The following is a 13,035-nucleotide window of genomic DNA, read 5'->3' as shown; positions in this document are numbered from 1 at the left end:
GGCGGAAGTACAATCTCCCGAAGACGCGATATTATTGTGTACAAATTGTTGCAGACACGAAGGGCAGTATCAGAAGCGTCCATTTATCACTTTATGTATCTACCACATTCGCTATCGCATTTCTGTATTCGATAATTAATGTACGTCAAGATTTATTAGGATTTATGGTACCACTATTAACTATTTTGAACGTATGCATATAACTGGTCATTCGAACTTTCTCCTCAGAGTCTCTTGGAATTTATTATTATGGCATGCATAGTAGATTATACCTTAAGAAATAATGTGCTCCCTATTTTATTTTCCAAGTAGGTGATGGATAACTGTGTACAGCTCCCATCTGTTGATTCTCGCCTATTTCCCTGACCATATGTAGTAATTTGTGTGCGTCCATGCTAATAGAAAGGTGATTGATGAATGGAAAACACAATCCAGCAGAATATTAGAACTGATAGACGAGAGAGAGAGAGAGAGAGAGAGAGAGAGAGAGAGAGAGAGAGAGAGAGAGAGAGAGAGAGAGAGAGAGAGAGAGAGAGAGAGAGAGAGAGAGAGAGAGAGAGAGAGAGAGAGAGAGAGAGAGAGAGAGAGAGAGAGAGAGAGAGAGAGAGAGAGAGAGAGAGAGAGAGAGAGAGAGAGAGAGAGAGAGAGAGAGTTTTCACCTCATCCTCATGATGATGATGATGAGTACTGTAATGCTGATGGCGATGATGATGATCGGTCCGTGTTTCGTTACTTAAAGGGAAGGGGACACAGTAGCGCTGGTCTGTGCTGGAATGGGAAAAAGTCCAGCAGCTGACACGACTTAAGGGCATTTGTGAAAATCCTTCTTATATTTCAAGTCTTTGTGTCTTGCAGTTTTTCTTGATCTTGAGGAATTATTTCGTGTCGGCTGTGCTTTGGGTTTCTTTCCTCCATTTATTTTTTCTTTCATACATTTTGAGTTGGTACAGAATGTAATCTTACAGTTATTACCACCGCAATTATTTTTTTTCATTTTTTTTTGCCGTTTATAAATGTTAGTATAAGTTATAGTACTACTGGTGCCACATTTCTTTAACTAGTACAGATTAGCACGAGACTACAACTACAAGTATAAGTGAATATGATTATCACAGGTTTATTTTTTTCGTCAATATTGGTTTTGAGATAATAGCGTACTGTCTTGTTTCTCTTTAAGGATCATTCTCTTGCTGCAGCTGCTCCTGTTGCCTGTGCCATTAACGCTAACGATGCAGAGACCCATATTTCTAGCGCGCACAGGAAAACGGACCTAAATGATAATGAACCCGAGGCATTTTACCGCGTCGCTTTGCTATACGGTGGCGTGCCTGCAGGCGATCTTCTGGCGGAGACGGTGAAGGGGATTAGTGTTGGCTGTTTTAGGCTCGTGACGCTGCATAGGCTGGCTGGGAAGGTGGGTGGTTAGAGGCGCTTGCAGACTAAACCACTCCACGCCTCGCGGACTCAAAATCGCGGTTGCTGAGAACAGTATTGAAAAAAAGGAAAAAGACGCGGACATCAAAGCAGACTGCAGTGGACACGGTGGTACTCTGGACACATTAATTAAGCAAAGCAATTAGAAATGTTAACAGATGCAATCAGTTGTGCCCAACAGAGGGGACGGGGCGGGGACGGACGCTAAAACTTGGCTCTAGAAATAAAACAGAAACGTCAAAGTGGTATTGTGATATAATTTTGCCAGTAAGGGTCAGCAAAATCTCCTGATCGTAAGGGAAGGGAAGGAAAGGTAAAAAAGAGAGAGCAGGAAGGGCGCAGAGCAAAGGGGATCTTTCCTGTGAAAAAGGAAAGCGAGGGAGGAGAGGAAGAGTGGCTAAAGGTTGGCGAACTCCAGTACCGGTTTATAAAAAGGAATATAAAAATGATATATACACGTTTGGAAAGGAATGGAAGGGTGTTGGCTTATGGTTTGAAAACATGTGGAGATATCTGAAGAAGATGTCAAGAATTCAGAGGAAATAAATATCATTTTTTTTTTAAAGAACCGTTCAATACTCTCTCTCTCTCTCTCTCTCTCTCTCTCTCTCTCTCTCTCTCTCTCTCTCTCTCTTTCTCTCTGCAACCTTCTATCTATCTTCTTTTGACGCCCCATCTCAGTTCCTAATTGGTCACGTGATCCTTTCACTTGATTGGATACATTCATAGTCTGAGTTTTGTGTTGTAAGGGTCGCGCGTCAATGAGTGTCTGCAAACTTAGGAAAAAAGAAAGAAAAAAAATTTTCTTATGACAAAAAATAACATTTGACTTTAGGAAGAGGCACCAAATACCTCGATAACAGTTACATATAGCTTTGGAAGCAATGAAGTCCGTAGTGTATTTCAATGTATCATGATTTGTTGCCTATGTTGTATCTCATCACATGATTATCTAAGAGTAGTGCTAAAGCTGGTCTGCTATACCTCAGCAACTCGAGATTAACCTACACAAACACACACACACACACACACACACACACACACACACACACACACACACACACACACACACACACACCTAAGGCACCATATTCACGCGATCTCTTTGTTTGTTTGTTCTCCTGTCTGTGTCTGGCTGGCTGGCTAGATGGCTATCGGTCGGTCAGCTAGCGCTTCCACCCACCCAACTGCATCTCTCTCTCTCTCTCTCTCTCTCTCTCTCTCTCTCTAATATGAAGAGACTGCAGCAAGAGTCAAGGGGAGGAGGACCGCCGGTATCTGTGGCATCAATGGACGGCCGGTGGAAGTGGAGGTGCGGTCGCGATCCGAGGGTTGCATGCAGCTTGCCCGGTGAGTGGCAGTGCGATACTCTTCCGCCTCACTGGTCAAGGGTTCCACTCAGTCTCGTCTGAAAAGCGAAAGGAAATCTGCAAAACGGCAACAACTCCCGGAGTTTTACGCAGTTCAGTGTACCGGACGAATGGTTCACTCGCGTGTTTTTTCCGCATATTTTTAAGCGTCTGGGCAGTCACCGGGACCTGAATACGTAGACTAGACAGGGTTCCGTTCGATGAAGGCAAGCAGAAGTGATCGGGTTCTTGGCTTCATATGGAATGAAGTTCACCCCAAAATCCAGCCAACTTCTATCGATAAAAGAGAAAAAGTGTTACATTCTTTCTATTTTACGGAGTCTTGAATCCTTAGGGACTTGAAAGGATTTCCGTAAGGACTATGGCTTTGATGACCCTGCCTCCGTGACTGAGGGTCTTGCTGCTGGAAGAGTGAGGCAGTAGTACATTCTAGCCTGTAATCAAAATCAATATCCAGACTGTGATTGCCTAAGCTCTCAATTTTAAGAACATTTCAAGCAAACGTTTCCATATTGGTAAACTTACAGGCGAAGGGGTTTGTCTTCGGTGCTGCAAGTGTGTGGAGGTTGGTAAGATGATTAATAGCACGATATGGTCATGCTAGTGATGAACATCTACTGGAAAGGTTAATCTTGACATTCTGATCATTCATTCTGTGTGTGTGTGTGTGTGTGTGTGTGTGTGTGTGTGTGGGACGGGGGATGGAGGAGCGTGTATGAGAGAGAGAGAGAGAGAGAGAGAGAGAGAGAGAGAGAGAGAGAGAGAGAGAGAGAGAGAGAGAGAGAGAGAGAGAGAGAGAGAGAGAGAGAGAGAGAGAGAGAGAGAGAGAGAGAGAGAGAGAGAGAGAGAGAAATATTTGATAGATACCCATATAGATAGCTAGATAAATAGATCACAATTACTATTCAATCTCCCTCCATTAATTTAGTCACAATTTGGAAAGCAGATGTGGTGAATCATGAACTTGACTTTCTGAACATATTATTTTGGTGTCCGACTTCCAATTTACTGTATTTGTGATTCGGACAGCAAGTGGTGGTGTAATAACTTGATTTTAGTGAACACGAATTCAACAGTTATGTAAAATGGAGTGCAAGCGCTCTTAAGGAAATATCAAATGGCATGTTCATGTGTCGCAACAGAATATAAAGTAATGAAATATGTCAGTGGAATAGATTCATCTGAAGAGACTCACCTGAAAATGGAAGAATGTAACCTCTGTTTGTGTTTGTTTGTTTGTGTGTGTGTGTGTGTGTGTGTGTGTGTGTGTGTGTGTGTGTGTGTGTGTGTGTGTGTGTGTGTGTGTGTGTGTGTCCGTATTGTATGTATGATAAGTATTACAAGCTTATCCTCTTGTTATTTTGTAAACACACAGTGATTGCGTGACGTTCAAATCAAATCACTGAAAGGAAACATTCGCAAAGACACACACACACACACACACACACACACACACACACACACACACACACACACACACACACACACACACACACACACACACACACACACACACACACACACACAAGCACATGTACACAAACACACGCAACCTCCTACACATCCTGAACACGCACAGACCGACATAAGATTCCATCACACAAACAGAGGTAAACATACATTGCTTTTAATTTCTTTAGGACCTGAGATGAGGACAGTGCGTAATCCCGTGATGTCCGCCTCAGGCCAGTGAAAAATGTGCCTCCGCAGCCTCCAACGTCCACCCTTTACAATGGGGAGACACGCATCCTCGGGGGACAAGCTTTGTTCTTCCTTATGCAATGCTCCCTTCTCTCTCTCTCTCTCTCTCTCTCTCTCTCTCTCTCTCTCTCTCTCTCTCTCTCTCTCTCTCTCTCTCTCTCTCTCTCTCTCTCTCTCTCTCTCTCTCTCTCTCTCTCTCTCTCTCTCTCTCTCTCTCTCTCTCTCTCTCTCTCTCTCTCTCTCTCTCTCTCTCTCTCTCTCTCCCTGTATAAGAGTATTTGTCACGCTAGTATGCAACACGAGCCTGCCTTCCCTTTACCCTCGTTCTCCTCCTCTCCCCTGTTACAGCCACGTACGTACATACACCCTTCCTTTACCACCCTTTCGTTCCCTATTCTGAAGCTGCCTCGCCACAGAAGTCCTCTGAATCCTGCCACGACGCGAATGTTGTTGGTGGCGGTGCGTGTCCCGTTGTGCTGTGGTTGTATTGTGCACCTGCAGCTTTACGACGGTGTTTGGCATGCTGTTGCTACCTCGGAATTCAATATGTAGTATTGGGTGATGCTGGGTCGATGCGTAGGACAATAAGGCCAGGGGGGAAAATCATCCGAAAATGTCATTTGGTACCGAGAGAATTGTATGTTGAGGAGTAAAAGTGGGAATAGTGTGAAATGCTATGTTAATATGAATAAAAACTGTGACTTTTAAAACGAAAAGACAAGATAAGTAAACATATCTGCTGGCTACGTTAGTGGGTGTATATATGTGCAATGTGGAAAACAAGCACAGTCGCAATACAGTGAAAGAAACCTGAACACGCGGCAACTCTGCACAGGGAAGTGAAGAGAGAGTTTATTATTTATTAAGAGGTGTCAGTGAGGAGAGAGGAGCAGCAGGAGGGTCATGCAGTTTGGTGTAATCTCTGCAAGCACCGCGGATCCTTTCTCTCTTTAGTGTGGCTGCGCTAAACGAGGCCCTCTGAGCTTCGCATTCGTCCCCTGCCTTCATGTATTCTGCTGCATTGTGTGTGTGTATGTGTGTGTGTGTGTGTGTGTGTGTGTGTGTGTGTGTGTGTGTGTGTGTGTGTGTGTGTGTGTGTGTGTGTGTGTGTGTGTGTGTGTGTGTGTGTGTGTGTGTGTGTGTGTGTGTGTGTATGTATATATGAGTATGTATGTAATTACATTTTTATTCATCTATGTATATATAAGCATGTATGTAGATGTTTCTTGATCTGCTGTATCATTCTCCGTTATTACTCTCTTGTATGCATGTATGTATGCATTCATGCATGTATGAATATATGAATGCACTTGTGTGTCTTTTTTGTATGCATGTTTCCTTATGTGCTACTCTTTTTTTTTCCCCCAGTAGACACTCATCCACACACCCACACACACATAGTAAATAGAAATTCTCGTATATTTCAACATCTGTGTCCTGTAATATTCTTTAACCCATGTGCGCAGTGTGGATTGATTGTACCGTGCAGTTTCTATCATGCATATCTTTTTTTAGAAACAGTAATGGATGGACTAATGGTTTGTCACTAGAGAAAGTGTTATCGCAAGCGTGGATAATGGAGGTGCCAAGTGCCATGCCCATCACTGCTCCTCGCCGCCTGAAATAAGTCTCAGAATTCCTGTCTTGTCCGTTTTCTCTTCCACTCAGCCCCTACGCATCTACAAATTCTGGAAGCAATGAGGAGGAGGAATGTGTGACGTCCCTTTTCCTTTTATTCCAACAAGCGTCACAAAAGCTTCGTTCCCAGGGCTGGTGTGGCAAGGAATTTATATATCCACGCTTTATTGTATTGCATTCGTGCGAGTTTTATCTAATTGATTTGTATGAATGCGTGCGTCTTTGGTGGCGGCGATAAAAGGCAACGGCAAAGGCAATGAAAACCATGACAGAGGGTGTAAAGGAGCAACGACTAAAAAATGCTCAGTAGATCATTTTTTTTACGAGTGTTCGTTCATGAGAGGGAACAACTATGAGCCAGATAAAACTGCAATAAAAACTTCATGGCAGATGAGGTTTTATGGCTCTCATCTCTCATTTATGTGTATTATGTTTATTACTTTCATGGGTTGCCTCGTATAAGTTTTAAACGTGAATCATGATCATATACGTTGACCTATATCTTCACTCTTTCTATCCTTTTCACTGGAAATCTGTCACGTGGGCTTTTATTTTTTTCCTTTTTTTCTCAGTCTTGCAATTTTGGTCTTTCAGTCATGAGACCTCACCAAATGGATAGTGTCATTTTTATAGCCCTTTCAACCTTTCCCCGTTTTCTCCCACGCCATTTAAGACTTTTCTTGAGTATTTTACGTGTGTCTTTTTTCACGTTTCTACAACCTGTTTTTTTTCAGTCATGACATCTCGGGAAGTAAATGGACAGTTTCTTTCTTTTTTTTTTCATGGGTCTTTTACCGTTCTTTCCTCTTACTGTTACGTCATGGTAAGACTTTCTTCCAAAAAATACTCTCACAATTTTTACATTATTTAATTTTTCTTTAAGGAAATAAGAGTTTTACTAGATATATGACCTAAGTAAACATTGAAATCCTATCTTATATTTTACAAACCAGTAAAAAAAACTTTTCTCCAGAGAATGAACGACACTCTCACTTCATAACTTTGAGGGAGTCAATTGCGTAACTGCTTCATGACAATTAATCGTTCCCTCACACGCAGGAGGAAGATAATTTTCACCAGCAATGAAGACGTTCAAATATTCTCTCTACATTAATGTTCATGTAGTGATTAGTGTCACCCTGCAGTATTTCATGAGGGCCATTTTCCTTCATTGTGTAGCACCGGGAGGCAGCCAGCCTACCTGAAGCTGAAAGGAACGTGTGGTTTTTTTGGGGGGTTCTTGCTTTTCCAGAAATAATATTCTTGCAAGTCGACGTGAGTGGCGTCTAGGTGCGATGGACGGCAAGGCGATCTTTGAACTGTTCTTATTTTCATTATTTATCTCCGAATCAAAAATATGGAAAATGTTTACAAAAGAATATACATTTTTTCTTATTAGGGCGGCATCACATAAATCACTTGCAAACTAGTAAGCCAGAAAATGCCTTAGATATAGAACGTAGAACAACCACGACACCTCTGACTATCTTATATCGACATGAGAGTAGGAATTTACTCAACAGTTGCAGATACCATAACGATCCTGAACTCTTACACCAGATTTACTCACACTGAGATGCTCGTTCCTGATTCCACTTGCAACTCCAAGATGGAATAACTTACTTTTCCCCCGCCAAGTCTCAGCCACACATCATGCATGGTTTATAGTTATTCAACTTGAAAATTACGTAATGGGATTTTGTATCTAGCAATGCATCGTCTTGTTGTCCATAAAACTAAGTGATAAACGATGATGAAAGCAAAAAGAGACATAGCTTGTGTACCATCATCACTGCAAGGTTTGTGTACCACCGAGATAGCAAGAATTGTGTACCATCCAGATCACAAACTGCTATTATTGCAAGGCTCTTGTACCTCGCTGACTGTTAGACATGAATTCCATGAACGCCGATAGCGAATCTTGTTTTCTGGATTCTGCTCAAGGTTATTATGATATCAATTTCAGCGGCAGAGCTTTCAGGTATCAATTAACTCATTCTTTCATGGACTTTGATGGCAGCCAAGGAAAAAGCAATCAGAGTACAGAAAGATTACTATTTGTCCCCACAAACACATTCTCTGAAGCTTCCACCATTTGAAAGACAGATTTTTATTTTAATAGATTACTTGCTCTTACTTAGAGAATTGCGAGACAAATATATATATATATATATATATATATATATATATATATATATATAGAGAGAGAGAGAGAGAGAGAGAGAGAGAGAGAGAGAGAGAGAGAGAGAGAGAGAGAGAGAGAGAGAGAGAGAGAGAGAGAGAGAGAGAGAGAGAGAGAGAGAGAGAGAGAGAGAGAGAGAGAGAGAGAGAGAGAGAGAGAGAGAGAGAGAGAGAGAGAGAGAGAGAGAGAGAGAGAGAGAGAGAGAGAGAGAGAGAGAGAGAGAGAGAGAGAGAGAGAGAGAGAGAGAGAGAGAGAGAGAGAGAGAGAGAGAGAGAGAGAGAGAGAGAGAGAGAGAGAGAGAGAGAGAGAGAGAGAGAGAGAGAGAGAGAGAGAGAGAGAGAGAGAGAGAGAGAGAGAGAGAGAGAGAGAGAGAGAGAGAGAGAGAGAGAGAGAGAGAGAGAGAGAGAGAGAGAGAGAGAGAGAGAGAGAGAGAGAGAGAGAGAGAGAGAGAGAGAGAGAGAGAGAGAGAGAGAGAGAGAGAGAGAGAGAGAGAGAGAGAGAGAGAGAGAGAGAGAGAGAGAGAGAGAGAGAGAGAGAGAGAGAGAGAGAGAGAGAGAGAGAGAGAGAGAGAGAGAGAGAGAGAGAGAGAGAGAGAGAGAGAGAGAGAGAGAGAGAGAGAGTAGGCTTGAGGTTTACAGTAAAGGCAGTCCACTAACAACGTATACATATTTATACATACATATGTACGAGTATGTCTCGCTTCTAAGTCCCACCTCGACTAGTCACGTATTCACATTCATGGGTGGTCTTTGCTTAGAACACGAGAAACTTCCTCCTCTGGTCCTCTTAAATCCTTGGTAAATAATGCGTTTTGTTCCCTTGCGGGTGAGGCAGAGTGGTTTCAAGAAGAGACACGTGAGGAATAAAAAGTTAGCAGCCGCATGTTGGAGGCGACTTGAGTGTATTTTCAGTCTTGTTAGTATTCTGAAAACGTCTTTACCTCTTACCGGTGCATTGAAAGGCAAAGACCATCAAAGTAACTTTTTATTGGTGCTAAATAAACATCTGAAAATTACAGATGCCTTGAGTTATTCCCATAATCAATATCAAAAGTGAGTGATGGCAATAGTGCAGCCGGCAGTTCTTGGTAAAAATGACCACTCACAAACACTCAATCAAAAGCAGCTGTGATGTATAGTTTTCCCTTCAAGTATACATTAATAATTTAAAATAAAAACACAGTAACAAAAGCAATCATGTGTTTCATTTATATTTCACTACACTGGTAAAGAAAAACAACACAGCCGTGATATACTACAACTATATACACGCATAATGATAACCACGAAAGCAAAACTATTAATTCTTCAAGCACATCCAATCGGCGAGCCAGAATGTCATGATCTCATTAATTAATAAAGATGTGAAGGCCGTGCATGTATAGAGTAAAAAATGTGCAGCCAGTTTTGTTTTGTGTGATGAAAGCTTATGTATTTCAAGGCGGCGGCACAACAAACTCATGCGGTCGAACTGTAATAGTACAATATTTTCTCTATACAAATGTGCTGCTGTGACATATTTTGCGGCTGGATTGTAAAATGTTATGGAGGTTTTTATTCCACATTATTCTAAATTATCCACGTCCCTGCGTTTCCGATATTTACACACACACACACACACACACACACACACACACACACACACACACACACACACACACACACACACACACACACACACACACACACACACACACACACACACACACACACACACACACACACACACACACACACACACCCACACATGTAAATCCCAGGGAGAGGCACCACGCACCTTACCAACCATCCAATTTTGTTCAGCTTTTAGTATTTATATTCAGAGAAAAGAGAGAGAGAGAGAGAGAGAGAGAGAGAGAGAGAGAGAGAGAGAGAGAGGTAAGAATGGAAAATCACTGGTGAATGAAAAGCAGAGACAGTAAAAAGAATAAGAAAAGGTAAAAAATAATGCGGACATCAGAATGCCAACAGGAAAGGAAAGTGAAGAGACGAAAGGAACGAAAACAAGGAAGAAGTGAAAGAAGAAACTAGGAAGGACGGAGAAGGAAAAGAGAACAAGAAGAAAGGAACAATATAATAAAACAGGGAATGGGAAAGGCAAATATGGGAGAACAAAATACAGGAAGGTAAAATGCTTTGGAAATATAAACAAACACGAAAGAATAAGTGAAAAAAAAAAATGAAAAAGATAAAAGGTAAATAGGAAGCTGGAGAGGATAAAATAAAATAGCAAAATATACGACGAAGGAAGAAAATAAGTAATAAAGGGAAATAGTGAAAAAAAATGAAGTTAAATCTGACATGGCATGAAATAAAAATAGAATAAGATGAAGAAAAGGATTGACAAGTAAACAGATAGAGAGAGAGAGAGAGAGAGAGAGAGAGAGAGAGAGAGAGAGAGAGAGAGAGAGAGAGAGAGAGAGAGAGAGAGAGAGAGAGAGAGAGAGAGAGAGAGAGAGAGAGAGAGAGAGAGAGAGAGAGAGAGAGAGAGAGAAGAATCAGTAGACTTTTGACGCAAATTCTCATATCATCACCCTTCTTACACACACACACACACACACACACACACACACACACACACACACACACATTTTTCTACCATATATTTTTTCACATCTCTCCCCGTCACTTCCTCCATCCCTTAAAAGTATAAATAAAAATAATAAAAATAAATAGAAAACATGCAATCTTCCTTTATTTGACGTAGGGGGACAAAGTAGAGCATCAGAGAATTGATAAAAGAATTACTTAGTTGCATTCGTCTCCTCGTGTCACTTCCAGGACTCGAAACTTCGTCTCGAAAATCCCATTACCAGCGCAGTACATTATTAAAAAGTGAATCAGCTTAATGTAACCCATTATAGATTATGGAATATTGATTGTAGCCACGTGATTGATGGCCGGATATTAACGCATAAAAAGTGCTGTGTAAAAGGAGTATGAGAGAGAGAGAGAGAGAGAGAGAGAGAGAGAGAGAGAGAGAGAGAGAGAGAGAGAGAGAGAGAGAGAGAGAGAGAGAGAGAGAGAGAGAGAGAGAGAGAGAGAGAGAGAGAGAGAGAGAGAGAGAGAGAGAGAGAGAGAGAGAGAGAGAGAGAGAGAGAGAGAGAGAGAGAGAGAGAGAGAGAGAGAGAGAGAGAGAGAGAGAGAGAGAGAGAGAGAGAGAGAGAGAGAGAGAGAGAGAGAGAGAGAGAGAGAGAGAGAGAGAGAGAGAGAGAGAGAGAGAGAGAGAGAGAGAGAGAGAGAGAGAGAGAGAGAGAGAGAGAGAGAGAGAGAGAGAGAGAGAGAGAGAGAGAGAGAGTCTTGCCACATTATGCATGCTATCCCAATTTTTTTTTCTCCTTTCATCACCCAAAGTAATAATGGGATCAAATTAATTAAGTAATGTAGTCTAATTTTAATTAACATGTTAATGAACTGATAATACACGCTCTTTAACAGCACAAACATAAAGGGGCAGTGAAATAACGGTAACGTGAAACCAGAGAAAGCTGAATTAGACACATTTGGTGGCAGATGACTGGGGCGATAGTGTGCTGCCACTGTGAGATCTGACGACGAGGACGACAAGGACAACGACGACGATGAAGAGGAAGTTCTCGTCTACATTTTCATTTCCACAGTGAGGCCAAATCTTATGGTAATAGTAATACTCTTGTGTGCGCGAGAGACACGGTGGTTATTGTGTCATTGGCAACTCTTTTCATTTTTTGTGTACTCTAAGAGAGGTAAAGATTCTTTCGAATAAAAAATGAAATGCTATGATAAGTCCGCCGCTCAGAAAACTACTGGAATTCAATTTAACTTCTCCGTTTAAAATTTTGAGAATGATATTAAAAGCTACATATTAATGCAATTTAACTTGTTACTTACCACAGTAATGTCAAAGGACCGTACTGTATAAACCAATTAGTCGAAAGTCTTCCTTTAACTATCTAGATAAAGTTACGGTAAGAAGTTACCGAATTTAAGAAATTTATTTCAAGAAAATTTTGTTGCTTTCCTTACACAAATAAAGTAAAAATTTGCTGGAAAAAGCTGATTTGATTTTCTTTCCAGTATATTAAATCCCTTTTCCTAGAGAATTCCTGGAACACCATTACTTTGGGAGTCTCCTCGAAACGTTACTAGACGATCCTCTCCACATTTAATCTTTTCTTGGTTTTACTTCTTTGAACCGTAAAATGAGATGAAAAGAAACTCAAACATAGCACAGTAGTGAAGCTCCTCTTGTAAATACTTAGTACTTAACGATGCCTCAGAGAGAAAGACTGCGTCAGTTTTAAGGATGCCATGGTCTTGTGTCGCCTTCAACAACAACTACAGAGACCAAGGACACTGATAATACAGTAGCAGTAGAGAATCAGTAGACAATCGTTTCAACATGACTGATGTACTTGCAGTGTTTCCTCCTTGCTCCAAATTCCTTATCTTTCATTATTGAATAGAAATTAATCTACATAGAAGGCAGATTCATTTGTTAAAACAGAGAAAAAGCAAGAAAAATACAAAGCAAGACTACTTAAACTTGTGCCCTAAAGGTTGACCAATGCACGACCGACTAAGGAGCATATATAATGTCAAGAACAGACATCTCACACGCAACCATCGTTAGGCCTAATGTTATTCCCAGAGTAACTCCATCAATCACTCTGTAGTAATCATTAATTCGAAGTTTTTGGCCTAGAATCTTTTCCCTGATATTTTCTTGAGT

Source organism: Portunus trituberculatus, chromosome 15 (assembly GCF_017591435.1).
Source record: "Portunus trituberculatus isolate SZX2019 chromosome 15, ASM1759143v1, whole genome shotgun sequence".
Taxonomy (NCBI): Eukaryota; Metazoa; Arthropoda; class Malacostraca; order Decapoda; family Portunidae; genus Portunus; species Portunus trituberculatus.
This window is presented reverse-complemented; position numbering follows the sequence as displayed.